General features: G+C 34.2%; 1 protein-coding gene across 1 annotated transcript in view; it reads right to left on the bottom strand.

Annotated features, from left to right (window-relative positions):
* Positions 1 to 22309, bottom strand: part of LOC114318326 (protein IQ-DOMAIN 31) — a 180485-nt gene that overhangs the window by 119208 nt on the left and 38968 nt on the right. The gene's annotated exons all lie outside the window — the stretch shown is intronic.

Below are 22309 nucleotides of genomic sequence, written 5' to 3'. Positions count from 1 at the left end.
TCTCTCTCTCTCTCTCTCTCTCTCTCTCTCTCTCTCTCTCTGTTTTTCAACTCAGAATCGCGCTTCCTATATCGTTATATAGTTCGTTATAAAACGGTTACAGTAAAAGAATAAAAAACAAAATTAAATGGTTAAAGGGAAAATATATATGTACAATATCTATACTATTATTAAAAGCCAACAGGAACTTTGGCGTCCTGAAGTCTCTCTTACAAATTTTTTTTCATTTTTCCTAAAATGGCCATAACTTCTTAAATAACTATATTATTTTTTCACTAATATCAATTTGTAGTTACGAATAACATGATAAATTCAAACCAACCAATTCCACCACCCCCACGCTTCCAAACTGCACAACAGTTCTAAATCAGTTTCAACATCTTCGCATTCTGTTTTGAATGATTGAAACCTTGGGAGAGAGAGAGAGAGAGAGATCAGATCTGGTGAAGCAGAGATTGGAGAATGAAAGGCTTCATCAACAATGGAGATTTCATAAAATCATCAACATTCCTAAAGATCTCAGGTCTCATTTTCATATCACTCACTTTTTGGTTGGGTATTGAATTAGAAACATTAAAAAGAATTGTGTAGATTTTTTATATATATTATCTTTGTGAGTATATTTTTATTTTATTTGAGATAATGCAGAAGTATACGAAAATGTGTGTATATATATCATATTAAATTCAGGAAAAAATGCAATCAAATATATATATTAAAAAAAAAAAAAAACAAATTGAGTGCCCAAGTGAGTTTCCAAATGAGTTTACACACGTATCGCGTGTGCCCAGTCGCTAGTATATATATATATATATATACTATATATAAAGTGAACATCTTTTATGGTGTCATGAAGCCTTGCTTCTTATGTTGCCAAGTGTCTATGTTTCTATTTAAAATTTGAAAAAAAATAGATAAATAAGATGCGTTAACTGAAGGTCAAAGGTTCGAGTTTCACGCATCTTATTTATTTATTTATTTTCAAATTTTAAATAGAAACATAGACACTTGGCAACATAAGAAGCCAAGGCTAATAGTCCGATGGATTACAATCTCTCCTTATTCAGTCCATCCAAACAAACATGCCTTTAATGAGTTGTCAAAAATAGTGTCTGGCAATATAGTAACATCGCAGTGGTGGTACTGGTACTGGTGGTGGTGGTGAGAAGTGGAAATATTGCAAATTTTAATTCTAACGCAAAATGAGATGAGCAAAATGTGAGTGAATGAAAGATAAGAATGAAGCTTACAATGAAATAGTAACCAGTGACTCCAGCAAATGAAGTAGCCATAGTTGCACTGGAGAGAGAGAGCTCTCTGAGCTGCCCTAAGAACACAACCGATATCATCCGTATGCTGTACTGCAAAAAACCAACTATGACTAAAGGTCCTGCCAACTGCAATTGTTTCTTCAGTTCTTCTGCACTAATAATAATGGTGTTTGATGATGTCTCAAGCTCAAGTGCTTCCCTGTATATATATATATATATATATATAACGGTGATGTTACTCAAATTCAAAAATAAAATTTATTTTTTAAACTCAATGATATCGCAATTCTCTTTTGCATATCTACTCTAATTATCAATCAATTAGACTTGTATTTTATATTTCCATAAAAAAGTTAAGTCCAAAAAAACAAATTAATATGGGTCCACCTTAATTTATTTGTAAGAAAAATTACAAATCAAGTGTAATTTTCAAAAATAATTGCATCCTCATGAAACAATTTATAACTTCAATAATTAAAATTTGTTAATTTTAGGATGAATCTGAAAAAAAAAAAAATAAATAAATAAATTAAAGAGAATTAGGGCCTTTTCCCAAAATACGCAATGGCCTTTTCCCAAAATACGCCAACTTACTAACCTATTTCCCAAACTAAGCCTAGTTTGGCCGAAATTCCCAAAATAATCTGAACCGTGTTTCCAAAATATGCTTTCAGCATGTTTCTGGCCCAAGCGCACAAAATAAATCATAAAAGCGTAGTTACAAATCACGCTTTTAATTAAGAAAACGCTATTCCTATTAATGTTTTCATCTTTAGTGAAAGCGTGTTTCAGAATCGCGCTCTCAATAAAAAGCGTGGTTAGAAACTACACTTTTAAAGAAAATTTGCTTTCAAAAGAAAGCGTGGCTTGTAACCACGCTTTTAAACTGAAATTAGTAAGTGACTGTTTATTATTATTATTTTGATTGATTTCTCTTCAATCCACATTCTATAATTTACTCAATCATCTTTTAGATCTCTATATATAATTATTCATATAAAATATCGTATTGATAAACAATCTTAGCTACCAAATTTTATTATTTTAATATTTAAAAATAAATTATGTAATTTTAAAATTATGTTTCTCATCCATTATTTTTTTTTAAAATGATAAAATTATATATACGATTATCAGATCAATTTGATATTTACATAAATAATTTATATATAATTTTTTAAAAAAATAAACAGCATGAATTGTCTAAAGAGTGGTGATTAAGAGTTCTAAAACTAGAATTCTGATTTAAGCTGTAATGATGTGGCCAAAACAAAAAAACCACAAACAAACATGCATAAACATCATATCAAAGATTATTAGATTAAGATTTTACCATTGAATCAATGATCACCGCTATGACTTTAAAAATATAAAAGTAAAAAAAAATATGAAAAAATATAAATTAAATATTTGCTTAATTTACCTAATTATTTTGTTTTTTTAATTTTTATTTAAATTTATAATTCAAATACGATGGACAAAAATAAAAACAACAAATTAAAAATTAAAAAAGAAGAAAATAATGGCCTCGAGACACGCACTCTCCCCAGAGAACATTTTGCACAGTTTCAGAGAGATTTTGTCGGGGCTTTTCCAAACTAAGCCCCTATACTAATTTATTTCCCAAACTAAGCCTACTTTTCGCGGAATTTTCGAAACTAAATATTTGTTGTTCCCTTAAATATTTGTTGCCAAGAAATATTTAAATAAAACTTCACACAGTATATACAAAGTATTTAATTTGCTAATTACTACTACGAACAGGAAAACAAAATAAAGGTATGACTATAACACTTATAACACTTCAGAACGACGTAGCTAGTTCAAACATAAGTATCCCACAAAAATAATTTGTGGAAACATTCAACATAACACAATACATAAAATAAAACGACGAGTACAATACTTAACAATTACATAGACAAATATTAGACAAACCTTTCACAAACTCATTGTCGAAAGAGTTATTTTAACACACATAATACATAATTATGTATAACCTAATATAATTTAGTAGACAGATAGACGCCTAATCCTCGCTCAAATCGGCAATCTCAGAGTCCGAACAATCTGAGAGCTCAGGGTCAGAGACAAGTGCAGGATCCTCCTTAATAGCCTTGATAGCCTCACCATTTGGTGCTATTCTGTTCTTCTTGGCATCCGACTTAAGTATAGATAGTTTCATATCGCGGGCTAACCTACGGCGCATTTGAGAAATCTCAAGTCGAAGTCTTTCACATAGTCGATCAACATTATCTAGATCTTCTTTTTGGATCTCAACTGAACATGCTTTCGACACCTTCAGTCGATTTTCCCAACATAATCTTTCCATTTGCACGTGCTCTATACATAGTGTGGGCCACTTTAGAAGTGTAGTGTCTCCTAAACCATATCTTGTTTGATTAACAGATGGATCCTCCATGAAACCACATGGATCTCAATAGTACTTGGGCATGACAAAATGTCGCTTCCCAAACCTATCATGATAAGCACAAGAGGCATCTAACAAAGCAAACGGTGTTTCAACTTTAGCATCGCCACTTCCCCTTCTCGTTCCTCTTCCTTAGCGTGAACTTTCACCTCTTTCGAAGTTCCTACCCCCTGCGAGTCCCCTTCCTGTTCCTCTTCCTCGTCGTGAACTCTCACCTCTGCGATTCCTACCCCTTGCCGTAAATGTATACTCCATTTGATTTTTTCTCAATAAATGAATGATAGTTTCCTAGGGAGAACTGAGTGGAAAGGTTGTGTGTTTACCATCACTTATATATAGTTGTTTGTCAACACTATTGCCATGTGGTCACATTAATGTGATTAATAATTCAAATCTGAAATGTGAGGAAAAAACAAAGCATCTAAGTCGCACTGCACAAAGTCACATGCCATTAAAAGACCAATCATCCGTACGCTATTTACTGTGGCCATGTGAACTTGGCCATTTCATTGAGTACTTTAATTTATTACGTCTGTGAAAGTCACTGCATCACTACATGACTGAGAAATGTTGGAGGTATCACTGCGATGACTTTGACGAGACTACTCACTGTATGAAAAAAAGCAAGAGGTCGTATCATAGCTATTGTGCCCATGTGAACTTCAGCAATTCATAATAGGATGAGGGGGTGTCAGAACAAAACAACAAAGCAATTAGACCCTTTGTGTTTAAAAAGCCACCCTATGCAGCTTCAAATAAATTCATAAACCTTGAAGATAAAATATTATAGAGTTGGAATGTATTGAAGATTAATTTGTAGTAGAGTACTTATAGATGGGTTTTTTGATGTATAGAACTTGAAAGTGTTACAGATAAAAGTTAGCCTAGTATGCAGATAAGAACAACACCGACTTAAATCAACACATAGTTAACTTGAAATTAAATTGGTTAAATTTTTTCAATTAAATTAAATTAAATATGTAAGGTAAAAAGTGAAATTAAACTATTGTATAATGAAAAATAAATTGAATTATATTTGTAAGCGAAAAAGTGAAATTAAATTTTTAATTGGATTCGAACTTTGCTTAAAACCTTCAGATATGCACTGACTAGTCAATAAAAGTCGAAGTGACAACTCCTATAAAGTTGATGCATAGTTGTTCAGGTCATAAAGGTTGACGTGACAACTCTTTTACAATAATTTGAAACATACAACTACCATGTGAACTTCCTGAAGTATCAGTACTTCATTGTCGGCATGTGAGTTTAGAGTTTATAAGACATGAATACTTGCGTCTATCTCCATTTTGAAGTTGTGCATGTTACAACAACTGTGTATATGTGGTATAAATATTGCATCATACCACAACAAAAGTTTTATAGATATATCGAGCGATATCATCATGAGATATACGGTGGTTGATCTATATTCAGCAATGGGTCACCATTGGGTTGCAGATGGAGATGAATTTCAATACCCATTAAATTCAAATTTGCGTTACTCACATGCCGCCGTCAATACCATGAGAGCTGAGTGGGAATTTCTCATAACTTGAGCAAACGTTCTCGTTGAGCTATGTCGTGAAGTTAATAAATTTCCTCACCAGTTAGCCATGCATATGCCAATTGACACTCCACAGTTGTTGCAAAGGGCATTGCATCGTATCTGCAACAAAGTTAATTGCATGACCCAACGTTTGCAAAGGTCCGAACTAATGAAGACTGCAAATGAGCGTGTCGAAGATGGGTTAATGGATGATGCGCACCAATACTTCACCTGGAGCATGGATGCTATGTATGAATCTAATATTGAGATGTCAGATGATGATGATAATGAATGAAATTGTTTGGATGAATGACCAAACCATTTATCTTGTAATGGATTTGTAATGCTTATCCACAACTTATCAATGAAGAGAGAAATTTCAATAGTTTTTGAATAGTTCTTGTAATTCTACAAATAACAATTACCTTTGTTTTCTCTCCGTTATTGTTATTTTGAAGAACACTAATTGAACTAGGCTTTCATGATTTTATGCATTATTGAAATAGAATATAATGATGCTACTGAATGAACTTGGTTGCATGTATGACCAAACGTTTTCATTCATTGTAATGGCTTTGCAATGCTTATACATGAGTTATCAATAGGAAGAGAAATTTGTAATGAATCTTGACATGTGTACTTATAAATGTAGTGATTTCATAAACTTCAGGTTCATATAACAAACAGTTGAAATACATCCGTAAACTAGATAAACAACAACATTATCTTACACTCCAATAACGAAGATACGACACAACATACAAACATATATGAAAGATAAAGGTGTTTGATTTCTCATTCCTCATCTGACATGTAGTAGTCGGAGAGATATTTTTCATTATTTAAGACATTATTTCGCTCAATCACTATCAATTCTCTGTTGCTTGCTTCTGCCATTTCGGTGGCTAGCTGAAGCATGAAATATCGACATCTCCGCATCAACATTCTGTTGTTCTCCTTCTTAATTCTGATAACTGCTTTTTCATAGTCACTCACATTTCGTCTAGCCATGGTCAATGAACGACAATGAGGTATCGGTGCCCCAAAGTTACGTAGATCATTAAACAATCCTTCTTGCTCCGTTACTCTGAACGCCCATTCTGCTCGGATTCCAACATAATAATCCTTCGAACTCCAGTACTTTTCGCTCTTATAGTCATAAGTAAATGGAGGTAGTACCCACACTTTTGGATTTCTTTGACAGCGTGAACTTCCTGCACCTCTTGAAGACATTGTTCATAAAATAAAAATAATAATAATAGTAATAGTAATTGTAAATATATTACTATTGTTATGACTTGAACAAACATCATACTGGGGGTAATGCTATTTATAAACATGCAAAAGAGATGACATGGTGACGATAATTGAGATGTTGGGCCATTGTGGAAGAAGTGATACCTGTGATATTATTTTATCTTATTCATTTCATGCAATCCTGAGTACCCGTGACTTTGTATACCCGTGATACAATCACTTTGGCAGACTTAATTGCCATTCAATTCATTATAAATGCTTTTCTGACACCCCTCATCTCACTATGACAAGCTCAAGTAACATGGCTTGTTTTGGTGTTGTAGTGAGTAGTCGTATCAGACATGCACTTGCAAACCAAAATTACAATTTCATAAACTTAGAAACGAAAGTAGAAAATGAACGGATGTGGTTATCAGATAAAATAATAATTGTAGGTCACCTTTTTCACAATGCAATCCCCTCATATTCAAGCAGTGAGTTGTCAAATTAATCAGTAATGCAGTGAGTTGTCACATCGCCACAGTAAACTGTTTTCTGATGCTTGCTTTTTTAATACAGTAAGTAGTCACTTCGAACTGACGATTTCAGTACAAATTGTTGTTTGCAAAAAATTATAAATTAAATCATAAAATGAAACAGAGGCTTCAATTTTCTTTGTTTTAAAGCAATATTGTTCATAAACAACTATGAAACAGAGTGCAAGTAAATACACAACCTTCCAACTCACTTCGACCTACAAAACTATCGTTAATTTTTTCACCAAAACAATGTTCAAAACAAAACAAAATAATAAAATGGCCATCTGATATGTAAAGAAGATTGGCACTGCAGCCTATATTTTATCTTATTTTCACTTTACGAGACTTCACAATCATCCCCTTTTCTCCTCTTTGCATTTTCTGCTTCTTTTTGTATTTGGTAAATTACACTTACCTCCCTTGAGATTTTTGACAAATACATAAATCTCTCCTGTAATTTTAATAATTATAGAAGTTTGCCCTACTTTAACTGACAATATCAAGATTCTCTCATTTTTGTACTGTTGTCCACCCAACTAACCGAAGCTACTGATGTCATCAAAAATAAATACTGAAATGCCCATAATACCCTCAAGTGTCTTAAAATGCCCATGAGCTAAGTTACATGAGATAAAACCGAAATTATTTTCTCAGTCGCAGACAGCACCGTGAAACACACCCACAGTGAAGTACCTAGATATAGAACATGTACCTCAGTCAAAAACTTATGTTGCTTGGGGTTCTTCGAATACTGAGGGGAGTAAAGTTGAAATACAATCTTAAACCGAGCATGAGAATGAGTCACCCACAGTCAAGTAAGAAGATGTAGAGCATGTACCTCAGTCAAAAACTTCTCTTGCTTAGGGTTCTTCGAATACTGAGGGGAGTAAAGTTGAAATACAATCTCAAAACAAGCATGAGAATGAGTCACCCACTAATATCTGAGGAACGACACAACGTCAAAGGCAAATGGCTGAAGGTCTAGTAGAGGGGGTTCAGGTTCTTCGGGTGAAGAGGGCCATAGTAAAGTTGAATTACAATCGTAGACAGGATGGCAGAAAGATTCACTAGGCGATTCTTGGAAGAAGTTGAGTAAGAACGATGACGACAGTGATGATGTGAAGAAATGAATGTGGGGTTGGACAATTAAAGAATTTGGGTGCTGGAGAAACTGTTTATTATTAAAGACAGAATACTGGCTTCATTCAAAATTACAGAGAAGCTCAATCCTATTTCACAAATAAAAAATTTCTTCTTCATAATTGAACTTCCATTAATTAAGAACCTGTTCATAGTGTTGGAAAAATGGTTTAATATAGGCATATTTTTTAGCCCAAATTTGAGTGGACCCCAAACGTTTTTTTTGGGTGGGTCCGAAGAGGTGAAATGTTCCTTGCCGCGTGGCAAGTCACACGGTAAAGACGAAACGCCAAAACCATTTATGAGTGAATGGGAAGTTGACGTCGTTTTCGGGTTTAACATTACTTTTTTAGATAAAATTCTTTTGAATTTTTTCAATAAAAATTATTGTGGGAATTTAATTTAATTCTATATTCAAATTTTGGATTCCTAAGTGGTTTCATAAAGTTTATACCTCTTATTTTATTTATTAAACTATTTAAATAGTTTAATATATATATATATATATATTTTTTAAATAGTTTAATTAATAGATATTAGTTCCAACAGTTACAAACGGAACAGTTTTCAAAAGTTTGAATAATGCATTCAAATGGCAAACGGTCAAAATTGTTTGACTTTAGTGCACCTGCTCATTTGAAACAAATCTATTCAAAACAGTGGTGCACCGGTTCTTTTTCAGATTGCACCTATTCGGGTCTATTAATTTTGCCTATAAATACTCCATGAATCCAGCAGTTTTTGGGATCAAATTTTTATCCGAAAATCAGCACTTATGCATTATTCTTCATATTATTTGTTCCTTTGTGCTGTCCAGATTTTATTTTGCATTTTAATCTTCATTCTAGTTTAAGGAAAAATAAAAGAGAGCTTAGAACACAAGGTTTGGTTCGCCGAACAAATTGTTTGGAGTACTACTACAATTTGTGAAGATCATTGTATCCTGGGAGATAGACGCCACTCACCGTAAGTGCCGTAGCGGGGCGAATCTGTCTTAAGATTGTTGGAACAATCTTCTGTGTAAATAAAATAACTTGAAATAAATTCAAACAAAATAAATAAATAATATACCAGATTTCTTTATCGAACCGAAATAAAATTAAGACCAAGTCGACGTTTTTTTTGGGTGGGTCCGAAGAGGTGAAATGTTCCTTGCCGCGTGGCAAGTCACACGGTGAAGACGAAACGTCAAAACCATTTATGAGTGAATGGGAAGTTGACGTCGTTTTCGGGTTTAACATTAATTTTTTAGATAAAATTCTTTTGAATTTTTTCAATAAAAATTATTGTGGGAATTTAATTTAATTCTATATTCAAATTTTGGATTCCTAAGTGGTTTCATAAAGTTTATACCTCTTATTTTATTTATTAAACTATTTAAATAGTTTAATATATATATATATATATTCAAATAGTTTAATATATATATATATATATTTTTTAAATAGTTTAATTAATAGATATTAGTTCCAACAGTTACAAACGGAACAGTTTTCAAAAGTTTGAATAATGCATTCAAATGGCAAACGGTCAAAATTGTTTGACTTTAGTGCACCTGCTCATTTGAAACAAATCTATTCAAAACAGTGGTGCACCGGTTCTTTTTCAGATTGCACCTATTCGAGTCTATTAATTTTGCCTATAAATACTCCATGAATCCAGCAGTTTTGGGGATCAAATTTTTATCCGAAAATCAGCACTTATGCATTATTCTTCATATTATTTGTTCCTTTGTGCTGTCCAGATTTTATTTTGCATTTTAATCTTCATTCTGGTTTAAGGAAAAATAAAAGAGAGCTTAGAACACAAGGTTTGGTTTCCAAACAGACTTGTATTGCTAGATCTACTATGGAATCTGAATTCATAGCTTTAGACAAAGCAGGGGAAAAGGCAGAATGGCTTCGCCACTTCCTTGAAGATATTCCAATATGGCCAAAACCGGTGCCTGCTATATGCATACATTGCGATAGTCAATCAGTAATAGGTAGAGCACAGAGTCATATGTATAACGGTAAGTCACGACACATTCGTCGTCGACATAACACCGTGAGACAACTACTCTCTAATGGAATTATTTCCATAGAATATGTTAAGTCTAAAGACAACATAGCAGATCCACTAACCAAAGGGTTAGCAAGAGAGTTAGTTGAGAATTCATCGAGGGGAATGGGACTTAAGCCTATTAAATAAGAGTTACCACAACGGCAACCCAACTTAGTTGACTGGAGATCCCAAGATCTAGGTTCAAAGGGACAACCGAGTTGTGATTGACTCAGAAGGATCACTGGGGAGTCTAACTCCTACCCATTTCTTTGATGAAATAGTGATGTCTGCAGCGTTAAAGGTTAAGTAAAATTTTAATGATTCTTATATCTAGGTAAACCTAGTGGAGTATGGCAAGATACTCTTCATAAGAATCACCTATGTGAGTGTGAACTGGGCCGGTTCTATGAGATTTGTGAAGGGCTACAATTCTCTAGAACACTCATGAAAGACCAGGTTGTTCAGGGCCAAAATGAACACAATAGTGAGAACTAAACTGTGTCTGGAAATATACTGTGTGAGTTCTATTGTCTTGGTTTACACAAACGGCTGAACAGTTCAAGACATCATGTTCACTAGTTAGCTAGTAAATCCGATAGTGCTCACAAGGGAAGGTTCAAAGCCAAAAGCTACCTATCCTTTGCAGAATATTTTCAATTTCTGTACTCTCTGTATTTAGATCATGTTGTTGCATTTTCTCTCCATCAAATTCCATTCATGTGGGGGATTATTGGAAAAATGGTTTAATATAGGCATATTTTTTAGCCCAAATTTGAGTGGACCCCAAACGTTTTTTTTGGGTGGGTCCGAAGAGGTGAAATGTTCCTTGCCGCGTGGCAAGTCACACGGTGAAGACGAAACGTCAAAACCATTTGAGTGAATGGGAAGTTGACGTCGTTTTCGGGTTTAACATTAATTTTTTAGATAAAATTCTTTTGAATTTTTTCAATAAAAATTATTGTGGGAATTTAATTTAATTCTATATTCAAATTTTGGATTCCTAAGTGGTTTCATAAAGTTTATACCTCTTATTTTATTTATTAAACTATTTAAATAGTTTAATATATATATATATATATTTTAAATAGTTTAATTAATAGATATTAGTTCCAACAGTTACAAACGGAACAGTTTTCAAAAGTTTGAATAATGCATTCAAATGGCAAACGGTCAAAATTGTTTGACTTTAGTGCACCTGTTCATTTGAAACAAATCTATTCAAAACAGTGGTGCACCGGTTCTTTTTCAGATTGCACCTATTCGGGTCTATTAATTTTACCTATAAATACTCCATGAATCCAGCAGTTTTTGGGATCAAATTTTTATCCGAAAATCAGCACTTATGCATTATTCTTCATATTATTTGTTCCTTTGTGTTGTCCAGATTTTATTTTGCATTTTAATCTTCATTCTAGTTTAAGGAAAAATAAAAGAGAGCTTAGAACACAAGGTTTGGTTCACCGAACAAATTGTTTGGAGTACTACTACAATTTGTGAAGATCATTGTATCTTGGGAGATAGACACCACTCAACCGTAAGTACCGTAGCGGGGCGAATCTGTCTTAAGGACAGAGTATCACACACTCGACTTGGTCTTAATTTTATTTCGGTTCGATAAATAAATCTGGTATGTTATTTATTTATTTTGTTTGAATTTATTTCAAGTTATTTTATTTACACAGAAAATTGTTCCAACACATAGTACCAGATGAACCTGTTCTGCAAGCTCGTAATCCAGTTGACATGTGAGTAGAAGAGATAATTGGGGGTCAGGGCCTACAGTGTCCAAAGCAAGTGGTTGGTCCAATTGCAGAGCTCACACAGTCAAGTAAGAAGATGTAGAGAATGGACCTCAGTCAAAAACTTCTGTTGCTTGGGGTTCTTCGAATACTGAGGGGAGTAAAGTTGAAATACAATCTCAAACCAAGCATAAGAATAAGTCACCCGCTAATATCTGGAGTTGTAATACAAATAGCGAGTCCAATGGTAGCAACGAATAGGCTGTTGACAAAAATCATATTTTGGGGAACAACACAACGTCAAAGGCAAATGGTTGAGGGTCCAATAAAGGGGGTTGGGGTTCTTCGAGTGAAGAGGGCCACAGTGATGATGGGAAGGAAGGAATGTGGGGTTGGCAAATTACAGAATTTGGGAGCTGTAAAAACAATCTCATTTACAAGTTATTGGTCCAGTTGGAGGGTTAATCTATTCTATTATTAAAAAGGAACACCAATTTTGGTATCATGAATCTGAAGCCTGGCTTACAAATTTTTTTCTATTTTTCCTAAAATGACCATAACTTGTTAAATAATCTATTATTTTAAAACTTATATCAATTTGTAAATATGGGTAAAATCGTAAATTACTAACTCAGTAAATAACTTCCACTTTTCCACTTCCCACATTTTAGAAACTGGTGTGCAGTTCCACGTTTCACCATCTTCCCTCTCTTTTTTTTAATTTTTTTTTATTTTATATTTTATATTTTAAATTTATAACAAACTGTTGTGTAAGTTCCACAGTTCATCATCTTCACTTTATTCAAAAACTAAAATTTGTTCTTTTTTTTTTTTTTTGGAGAAAGACTATTCAAGTATTCAAGAACTTTTTTCTTTCCTTCTTTCTTTCTTTTTTTTTATTTAATTTTTTTTTTTTTTTTTTTTTTTTGTGTGGAGAAAGACTATTGAAGAACATTGCAATCTTATAGTTTTATTGCAAGTTGATAGAGTGGTTGTTTAAAATATATATCTACTGCTCATCTTGCACGACAAGTGTAATATTGTTAATTATAATTTTTATCTTCTTCATTAAAAAGTTTCATTATGTAATCAGGTTTTTTAGGGGAACAAAAGCAGAGTATAAAAAATTTGTGTGTTTGTTTTCTTAATGTTGTACGTGTGTGTGCGCGCGTGTTATTTAAAAAAATCAATGTTCTTAAAATTTCTATTATATTATCAGATTCTGTAACTTTTTTTTTTTTTTGGGTAGTTTCTTTAATCTTAAATTTTTGTGTGTGTGTGTGTTTCAAAAAAAAAGTGTTCTTAAATTTTTCATTATGTTATCAAATTCTTTGGGAAAAAAAGTACAGAATAAGAAATAAAATTTATTTATTGTGTTTTTTGTAAAGAAATAATTCATTGTTCTTAAAAAAAAAAATTTAAAAAAACTATTTAAAAAATTATATAGTTTATTATTGTAAAACGAAAATCTATATGGTACCAAATGCAGCACAACTTCAATCTCTTATGTATATAATCACCCTGTTTAAACCCATTGTGACATCATGATTTGAATATTTGAAGTATTTAGGAAAGCTTCAGAATAAATAAGAATAAAAAATTGTAAAATTATATTTTGGAATAAATAAATATAGCACATTTACATCCTCTGTACAAGTTTGATTTACAAAAACTATAACAAAAACTATAAATAAAAAATACTGTACACTCCATATCACACCCTCTAATGCCCTAACTTGCCCCCAGTCCCACAACCCCGACCGTAGACCTCCCTCCTCGGTCTCTTGCCATAGACTCTCTAAATATGTGGCTTCCCCAATCGCAAATGCGGATCCTAAGGCGCTCCCTCCCCTACATGTGGCCCTCCAGCAACTGCTTGTGGAGCCTGTGACTGTGACCCTCTCTCTCCTGGCTATGCTACCCCTGATCCTCCCTCTGGCCCAACATCGGATACTGCTGTGAGCTATAAAACTCTCTCATCTGGTGCAACTGTATCACGATCTGAAGCTGGACCTTGACCTCTGCCTTTGCCCGCACCCCGACCTCGGCCGCGACGTCCGCCATGGCCATAACCTCAGCCTCTCCCTCATTTGATATTTTGTTATAATTGAGTAGATGTGTGTGAGAGAAAAAGTGATTGAGAAAGAGAGAGGAGAGAGAAAAAGTGATTGATTGATAGGTAAGAGAGAGAAAGTGATTTTGGAAATTGTTTTAGAAAATTTACAAACCAAACAAATTTTTTAGAAAATTTTTCTCAAAATCACTCTACAAATCCAGACCAAACATACCCAAAATTTATTCATAAATATTAAATTTTCAAATGGTAGAAAAATTATTTGATTAAGTATAGAATTTTGTAATACACATTTTCAAGCAAGTACACAATAAAAAACTTAGGCCTATGTGCTACAGTTAAATTTATTTGCATACATATTTAGTTAATTTATTTGCTTAGTATATTGGTTGTAAATTTTTTTAATATAAAACAATTACAATAAATAAAGAATTAAAAATTAAAAATGATATATTTAGAGTTCAAATTAAGAAAATGACTGTAGGGTTTACAAAATGTTCAATTGGTCTAACCTTTAAAACATTAGTAAATTTAATTAATTAATAGTTTAACATGGGGTCATTTGCATTACAAGCTAAAAATTCACATGGGCTATCCAATTACAATCTCACAATTAAAAAGCGTAACCATTTTACAATTTCACAATTCACGAAACTCATGTAAGCATTACATAGTCTTCATCGACCAAGCCACGCTGGACATGTTCGCTTGTCATGACCTGTCTACTGGCACTCACTGCAACGAGCGGTCAAACGCCTATCTGATATATCCATCTCATTTGGAATATAGGACATAGATTTACGACCCCATTTTACTTCTCGCAGACGAAGTACATTAGGCATTAAGGTCCACTGCGGATCATCCTAATAATCTTGATGTGGTATTTGATTGAATTTAGTTTCCCAAACCCTCATGTATACAGGAAGCCTATATACTGGATCAACGTACTCAAATGGATTGTCACCGTATTCAGACATAATAGCGAGCATATGGGAACACGGATAGTGTCTTATCTCGTATTTGCCACAACTACACATGGGTTGATTCATGCGCACAATCTGTGTATTGCGACCTTGTCCATGGCGAAAAGATGTTTGCACCTTAAATACGCAGCAAGGCCTATCAGACAATGTTGATCGAAAGTAATCAAGTTCATGTTTTTAGGTGTAATTAACTTCATAACATAATAAGCACAATTTAGTTTACATTACAAACTAACCTGTCATACGATATCAACTGGAAATTATTTCCCCTTATGATGCCCTCCTCGATAGTTTTTTGCATCTCTGTAGGGTATTGGAACTCATTTCGTGCATCTATTTCTGCTTGGGCTCCCATCTCGTCAAAATATTTTACGAGCCGTCGAAATATAAACTCAACCATAGCTGAGATAGGTAAGTTCCTTGCACCTTTCAAGACACTGTTGAAGTACTCTGCATCATTGCTGGTCAATACTCCCCACCGATATCGACCGTCATACACAAGGGCCCACTCCACAGGATTTATCTTGCAGACCCAATCGATGGCATCTTGGTTAATAGCCTGTATCTGTTCTAAGTAAGCATTACACTTTCGTCGTTGATGAGCACTCCCTGCTTTCCATAGAAGTTGTTTCAGCTCCTTATTTTTAAACTTTGTGTTAAAGTTACTACAAACATGTCGAAGGCAGTGCCAATGATATCCAACAAATTGGAGCAAGGGATTCAGCCAAGGCCGCCTCACAGCAGCTAAAATACTCTCAGCCCGATCAGATATCAAAGTCACTCCCTGTCGGTCCATGATAATATGTTCCCTGATATTTGAAATGAAGAACAACCAAGACTCCAAACTCTCCTTGTCGACAACAGCGAATGCAAGCGGTAACTTTCCATTGGTAGTGACGATCGTTGCTGCAAGCAGCACACTAATGTATTTGCCGTATAAAAATATACCATCTATGGTTATAACAGGCCTATAATATCTGAATCCATCAATGACGGGTTTGAAAGACTAGAAAACAAAGTGGAAGACGGGCATAATGGTTGTACCTCCGGTATATCTATGCTGCCATTGAACGATGGTGCTAGGATTAGATGTCTGTAATGCATGTATGAATTTAAGCAACTGCCTATATGATTCATCCCAATTCCCGAATACCATTCTAATTGCCTTTGCCCTTGCATGCCACGCCTTCTTGTATGATATACTGTAGTTCATGGTCTTTTTGATATCTTCGATGACATTCTTAATTGGCATATGAGGTTCATTCTACATACGACAATCAAATATGAGTTGGATTATTTGGGTATGAACACTATAAACAAACATATATATATATATATAAATTTATTTTTTATACTCGCCACAACTTGTCCCAAAAGATGAGAAGCAATGTAACTGGAGTCAATATTAGTGTGGTCCCTGTTCACTCGTGGGTATAAACAATGGTGAGGACCCCTGTACTGCTTTATTTCAAAAAGACAATGTTTCTTATTAAGAGATGCACGCAACCACCAACTGCAATCGTGCTTGCAAGCAGACACCCAAAGGTCTCGCTTGGAGGTTACAACCTTATACTTTCGATTATTTATTGCGTGGTACAATTTCACAGGATGTTGCTTCTTATCGATGAAAACCATCCCTTTGTCCAACTTTGGATTTTCAACATTCCAGATCCGGTTATAGAAAACAACATCACAGCTACTCATGTCAAAATCACCACCCATGTGAATGTTCTCATAGAAAGGGATTTCAAGTCAAGGTGGAATGGGGACATTTTCAGGGTCAACAGGGCCGTCAGCATCATCTTCTTCATCATCATCATCTGATCCAGCCAATAAATTTTCTTCATCACACATTTCATTTTCATCATCGTCTAGGGCGACATCAGGACCATACATGTCATTGTCAGCAATATTGTCAGCAAATTGCACATAATCCACCATTTCCGCCATATTCCCAGCAACTTCAACTAGAGTGGTATGATGGCTACAGATGGGCATATCTTCTCTGTTATTGTGAAATTCATAATCATATCCACCACGTGAACTTGATTCCATACCATGGCCCTCACATGTCTGTTGTGTGTAGCCTAGTGCATAACATTAATCTGATGCATACATAGGAGACCGAAACGCTGTCGTGTCAATCCCTTGTGTAAGCAATGTAGTGAAGGGACGAGAATCCATTTGTGTCATATTCGAGACATTGTGTACAACCTCTTTATTAATGTACACTTCCAAACAATTTGGTGGTTGGAAACTTGCACCGATACTTAATACGGTATTCAACGTCTCATCGTCATTGATTGGTAATATCTTGTATTTGCTGATTACTTGCCACTGGCGATAAGGATATCTACATTTGAAGTTCAATCGGACACTTTCACCATAACTTGCCACTTTGGACATGAACATCTCCTCCAAATTGTTAAGCGTGGTGCCAAGTTGCACCCCATATATCCCTTTCGGCTCAGCATCATATGACACACCTTCATCGGGATCCCGAATTATGTTTCCCCCCAGTAGAAGATAATTGGAACACTCTCCATATACTTGCTTCAATAAAACAAAAAACATTAAAATATCAACAATATACTTATATTGGATTTTACTTGTAAAAAAATTATATGGATTTTAACTCATTCAATTACAATTACTTGTGAGTCAAGAACTTTATTTAAGTAATCAGCAATTATAATCCAACAATCGTTATTGATTTTTTAATTAAAATATGAGTTAAAATAATTATTATGTTTTGGACTTTTTAGCTTTTTAAGAAAAAAAGTTTACAGTACATAAAGAATGATGGTTTGTTTTGACATAACTGTCTATGGAACTCCTGTGTTCTGCTTTTTTCATTATTTATTACCATTAACACCATGCTCTTGTGCACGTTAAGTGTAAATTTTTCTTTTTCCATGTTTCTTCTTCTTTGTTTTGGTAATATTTCAGTGTTGATTTGATTTTTTAAAATTAACCTACTTTTATTTTTGTGTTGGTTATTTGAATTTGTTTAGGCGGACACTTGGTGGAAGGAAGTTGTGGGAGTCAAAAGACAACAAGAAATGGGGGCTTGACAAGTTTGAGGAGATGACTCTCCAAGAAAGGCACTATTTATAAGTAAGGGTTTCATTGAGCTATTTGGTTGATGAATGTGGCTCATATCATAAGTGACATTTTCCTATAAAAATCAGCCCTCTCATTTTTGTTATTTTATATTTTCCAGGGTACAAGGAACTCTAGAGGTGAAACATTACTTCTAGACCACTAAATGTATAATGGTATGAAATGATATACCATAGAATGTGAAATATTACTTCAAGACCACTAAATAAGAAAGGATGGAATGTAATTATAGTTGTTAAAATATAAGTTTTGTAGTATTTTGATGTTTTAAGTTTTAATTTTATCAATTTCATCTCGTAATATTTTCAAGTTCAGTCAAATGAATTGGTTTAATATCAAACAAATAGTTTAAGTTATTGACAGAATGATACTAAATTGCATATTCAGTAGGTACACATATTTTTCATTTATTTTAAGTAGGATATATATATCCATTTTCAAATAAAAAAATATAATAGATTTATCAAACAGTAGAAAGTTATGATGAGATGAGAGTTGAGACAAGGAAAACACTTTTTTTATTTTTATCCTGCCCCAAAAACAATTCCATTCCCAATATTTCAGAAGAACAATTATATGAAGATAATTATAGTAGACCCAATGGTTGACCCAATATTAATCACTGACCATTTAATGATGTACGCATCACAAAAGTAATAATCAAACCCAAATATATCATATCAGAGCAACAAATAAGTATATATTTATATGAGGTGCAATTATTTAGACAACTTTAGTGACATTTGAGCTTGTGTTTGAGGCTTTGTCTTGGAGTATGGACATCTCATTGTCTCATTACGAATTTTTACTTCACAGTGACTAAAGGTTCAACAAAGACAACAATCATTGACCAGAAAATAAGGAACAACTCTTAGTCAATGTGGATGGACTCTGAAATAATTCATTGTCGTCATCATTGGTGTGACCCTTTCAATTAGATATATCAAATATATACAGAATGAGCAAAATATATAAGAGAAATATTAAATATGTCCTTTTTTTTAATAATAAAATTATTATTGAATCCGATTAACACTATATCGAGAGGTGTTAATAAAGGATTAGACTTTTATCCAGTTCACATTGTAGAATAGACAATATAATCTAGGCATGTGAGGTTTATTACAGGTCTCACTTTAATGATTTAATTTGTTTATTTTATTTACTTTATGCGTTGTTTATTCATGTAAAAATTAAATTGATCCGATAATTATAATCGTATAATTTCATTATGTTTGTTTTTTAAAAGAAAATTAAAATTATACTAGTCATTAATTTTTTTAAAAATAAATGTGAATTAATTTGATTTTCTTATGAATAATACATATACGAGGGCTTACAAAATAAAAATAAAAAATTAAATCATCAAAATGAGATCTGTTAGAACCTATGGTCTAGATACCACTGTTCAATTTAGACCCGATGAAAAAATTATCACACCAGTTGAGAATTTTCTTATATATAATTTTAAAGAGTAAGACAACTTGTATTTTTTCCAAACCTTAAAGGATGTGGATGCAATTTACCCAATTAACAATGATCATATAGAATCAATGTATTGGCGTAAACAATAATTATGGGTTGATTAAATCAATAGATTAATTAGACATAAGATATTATTCAAATTTAGCTGGTGTTTGATAAAAATGAAAATTAAATACTGAAAATTAATAGTTAAAACTGAAAAATTAGTAGTTAAAGCTATTTAAAATTTATTATTAAATATTGAAAATTAGTAGTTAAAATTATTTAAAATTTAAAACTTATTATTTTCAAATTGTAGTAAAAATTATTTTGGTATGTTGTTTTTGCGTGAAGGTTCTTTTTCTCTATTTAGTAATTATTTTATATTTTGTACTTAGATTTATTTTATTAGATGACTTATTGTTAGATGTATAATATATTAAATTTTGTGTTTTCTCATAAAAAAAAAATAAATAATTAAGACTTGTACTAAAATTTAAATTTGATATTGTAATTTTGACACAAATAGACATGCAATGTATTCTATTATATAAATGAAGGATGTCACACTTAAAAATAAAATCAAAAAAAAAAAAAAAGGAACACTCCTTGCATACAATCACTATCACATTTAATATTTGCTAAATGATTTTTTTCTTATTAATCAAAACGATTAACACTTGTAAGAGGAGCTAATTTGAGCCCACTAAATTAATTAGGCCCAATAGTCCAAAGATGGTGGGCCCGAATTTATCGCAAGTCCAAGATTAGTGGGCCCAGATTTATCGCCATCAAACGGGCCGAATCACTCTAAGCCTCGAAAGGGTTCGGATCCACGAACTTAGAGACTTACTTGGGCTTGGACTCGAAAGGGTATTGAGCAAGCCTAGAGATCCGAGGCACTCGAACTTGAAAGGGTTCGGATCTACGAACCTAGAGATCCGAAGCACTTGGCTTCGAACGGATTCAGACGCAATCTAGAAGTCGCTCCGTTAATGAGTCCCAAAACACTTGTGGGCTCGGAGCTTTCCGGGATCTACGCACCAGAACCATGGGCGTAATGGAGTTCGAACAAAGGACCCGATCCCGAGGACGGTGAGTGGAGATAAATTCACTTTTCGGTTAAACTAGCCTATACCCGGGTCGAGTTGACACGATCTAGGGGGTCCCTGAGACTCGGCAATATTTGCGACAGGGCGTTCTCTTGAACTACCCCCGACCCTTATGCGGCAGGATGTCCTTTGGGATGATTAGGGATCATTGGTTAGGTGTGGCTAAGAAGAAGGGTTCGCCGAGAGGTTGATCTCCTCTTCGGGGTTTTCCTCATCCTCGGAAAGGTCACCTCCTCGGACAAGGTGGTTAGAGAGAATATTCCACATGGGCTCCATCCTACATCATGAGGTGCCTATAAATAGCACCCACCCATAGCTTTACAAGGAATGAATTTTTTGAGAGATGACTCTTGGGAAAGAACTAATTTCTCATCTCCATTATCAACCTTGAGAGTGAAAGTGGGAGATCCATGGGAGAGCCTTGCCATTATTCTCTTTCTAGCTACTTTGCCTTCTTCTTCACCCAATCTTTAATCTCCATCATTTCCTTTACTCTTGTGTTCTTAAGTTGAGACTATTGAAGAATCTAAGCCTCTCATCATCTTCTAGAGAATTCGAGGTTATTCTTCAAGGATCTTCGAAGATCTTCGAATTTTCCCATGACGTTCTTGAACCCTCTTATACATTTTGGCGACTCTGCTGGGGAGGGGGATTGGTTAATGGTTTCAACGAGATCTGGAACTCATACAACACCGACAAAAATGGCAAATAATGAGACTCATCAACAAGGCTCTTCCAATGGTGGTGATGAAAGGACTTAAGTTCAAGACTCACCTCTCATCCTTGAAGCCATTCAAGAACTCCAACACACTCAACAAGAGATTATCACGACCCTTCAAAATCTCACCCACACCATGTTGGTGATGGGTTCGAATTTCGTACCACCAACAACAAATGGAGGTCAAGTCGGCACTGACAAGCATTAACAATTTCATGGTAATGTTGGAAATGGTCAAAACCATCAAGATCTACCCCAAATTCTCCCTGAAGTTGTACAAAATGGTGTGCAAAATCAAGTGCTAGGAGAAACAAGTCATGACCAACCTGCGGCCCATGGAGCGCAAAATCACACACCTGGAGGATCGAGCCATAATCCAGCGGTGGTTGGAGAAGTTTCCGGTGCAATGAATGGTGTTCCAGCGGCTGTGGAAGTTCAAGGAAGGCCTACAGAAATTCCTCTACAAAATGGTGTTCTATCCATGCCTAATTTTATTCCACCGGTTGTAAATTCTACTCATGTATTGAGTGGGTCTCCTTTGGCTCCGACAACGGCTTTCCAAGCCCAACCTAGCATACCCATAGCGTGTAATGGAGTGTATGGAACTCAATTCAATACTCCATCACCGAATGTTATATCCATAGATGCCAATGGTCAACATCACCACATTCCTACACCGATGGTGAATTCTCAACACCCAAATGGCCAAGTTGCTCCATGTTCAGTCCTCGGGTCTACAAGTTCTGGAAATACCACCATCAAGTTCTCTCCCTCAACAATTTCTCACCCTTGCAGATGTGCAAGCCATGTTCGAGCTAGAACGGAGCAAGAAAACTTTACCCTCTTTGCCTGATCCAGATGTCAAGCCACCATACCCTATCGAGATGTTG

This window comes from Camellia sinensis, chromosome 15 (genome assembly GCF_055761805.1).
Source record: "Camellia sinensis isolate YWXY chromosome 15, ASM5576180v1, whole genome shotgun sequence".
Taxonomy (NCBI): Eukaryota; Viridiplantae; Streptophyta; class Magnoliopsida; order Ericales; family Theaceae; genus Camellia; species Camellia sinensis.
The sequence above is the reverse complement of the archived record's forward strand: the minus strand, read 5'-3'. Positions and strand labels throughout refer to the sequence as shown.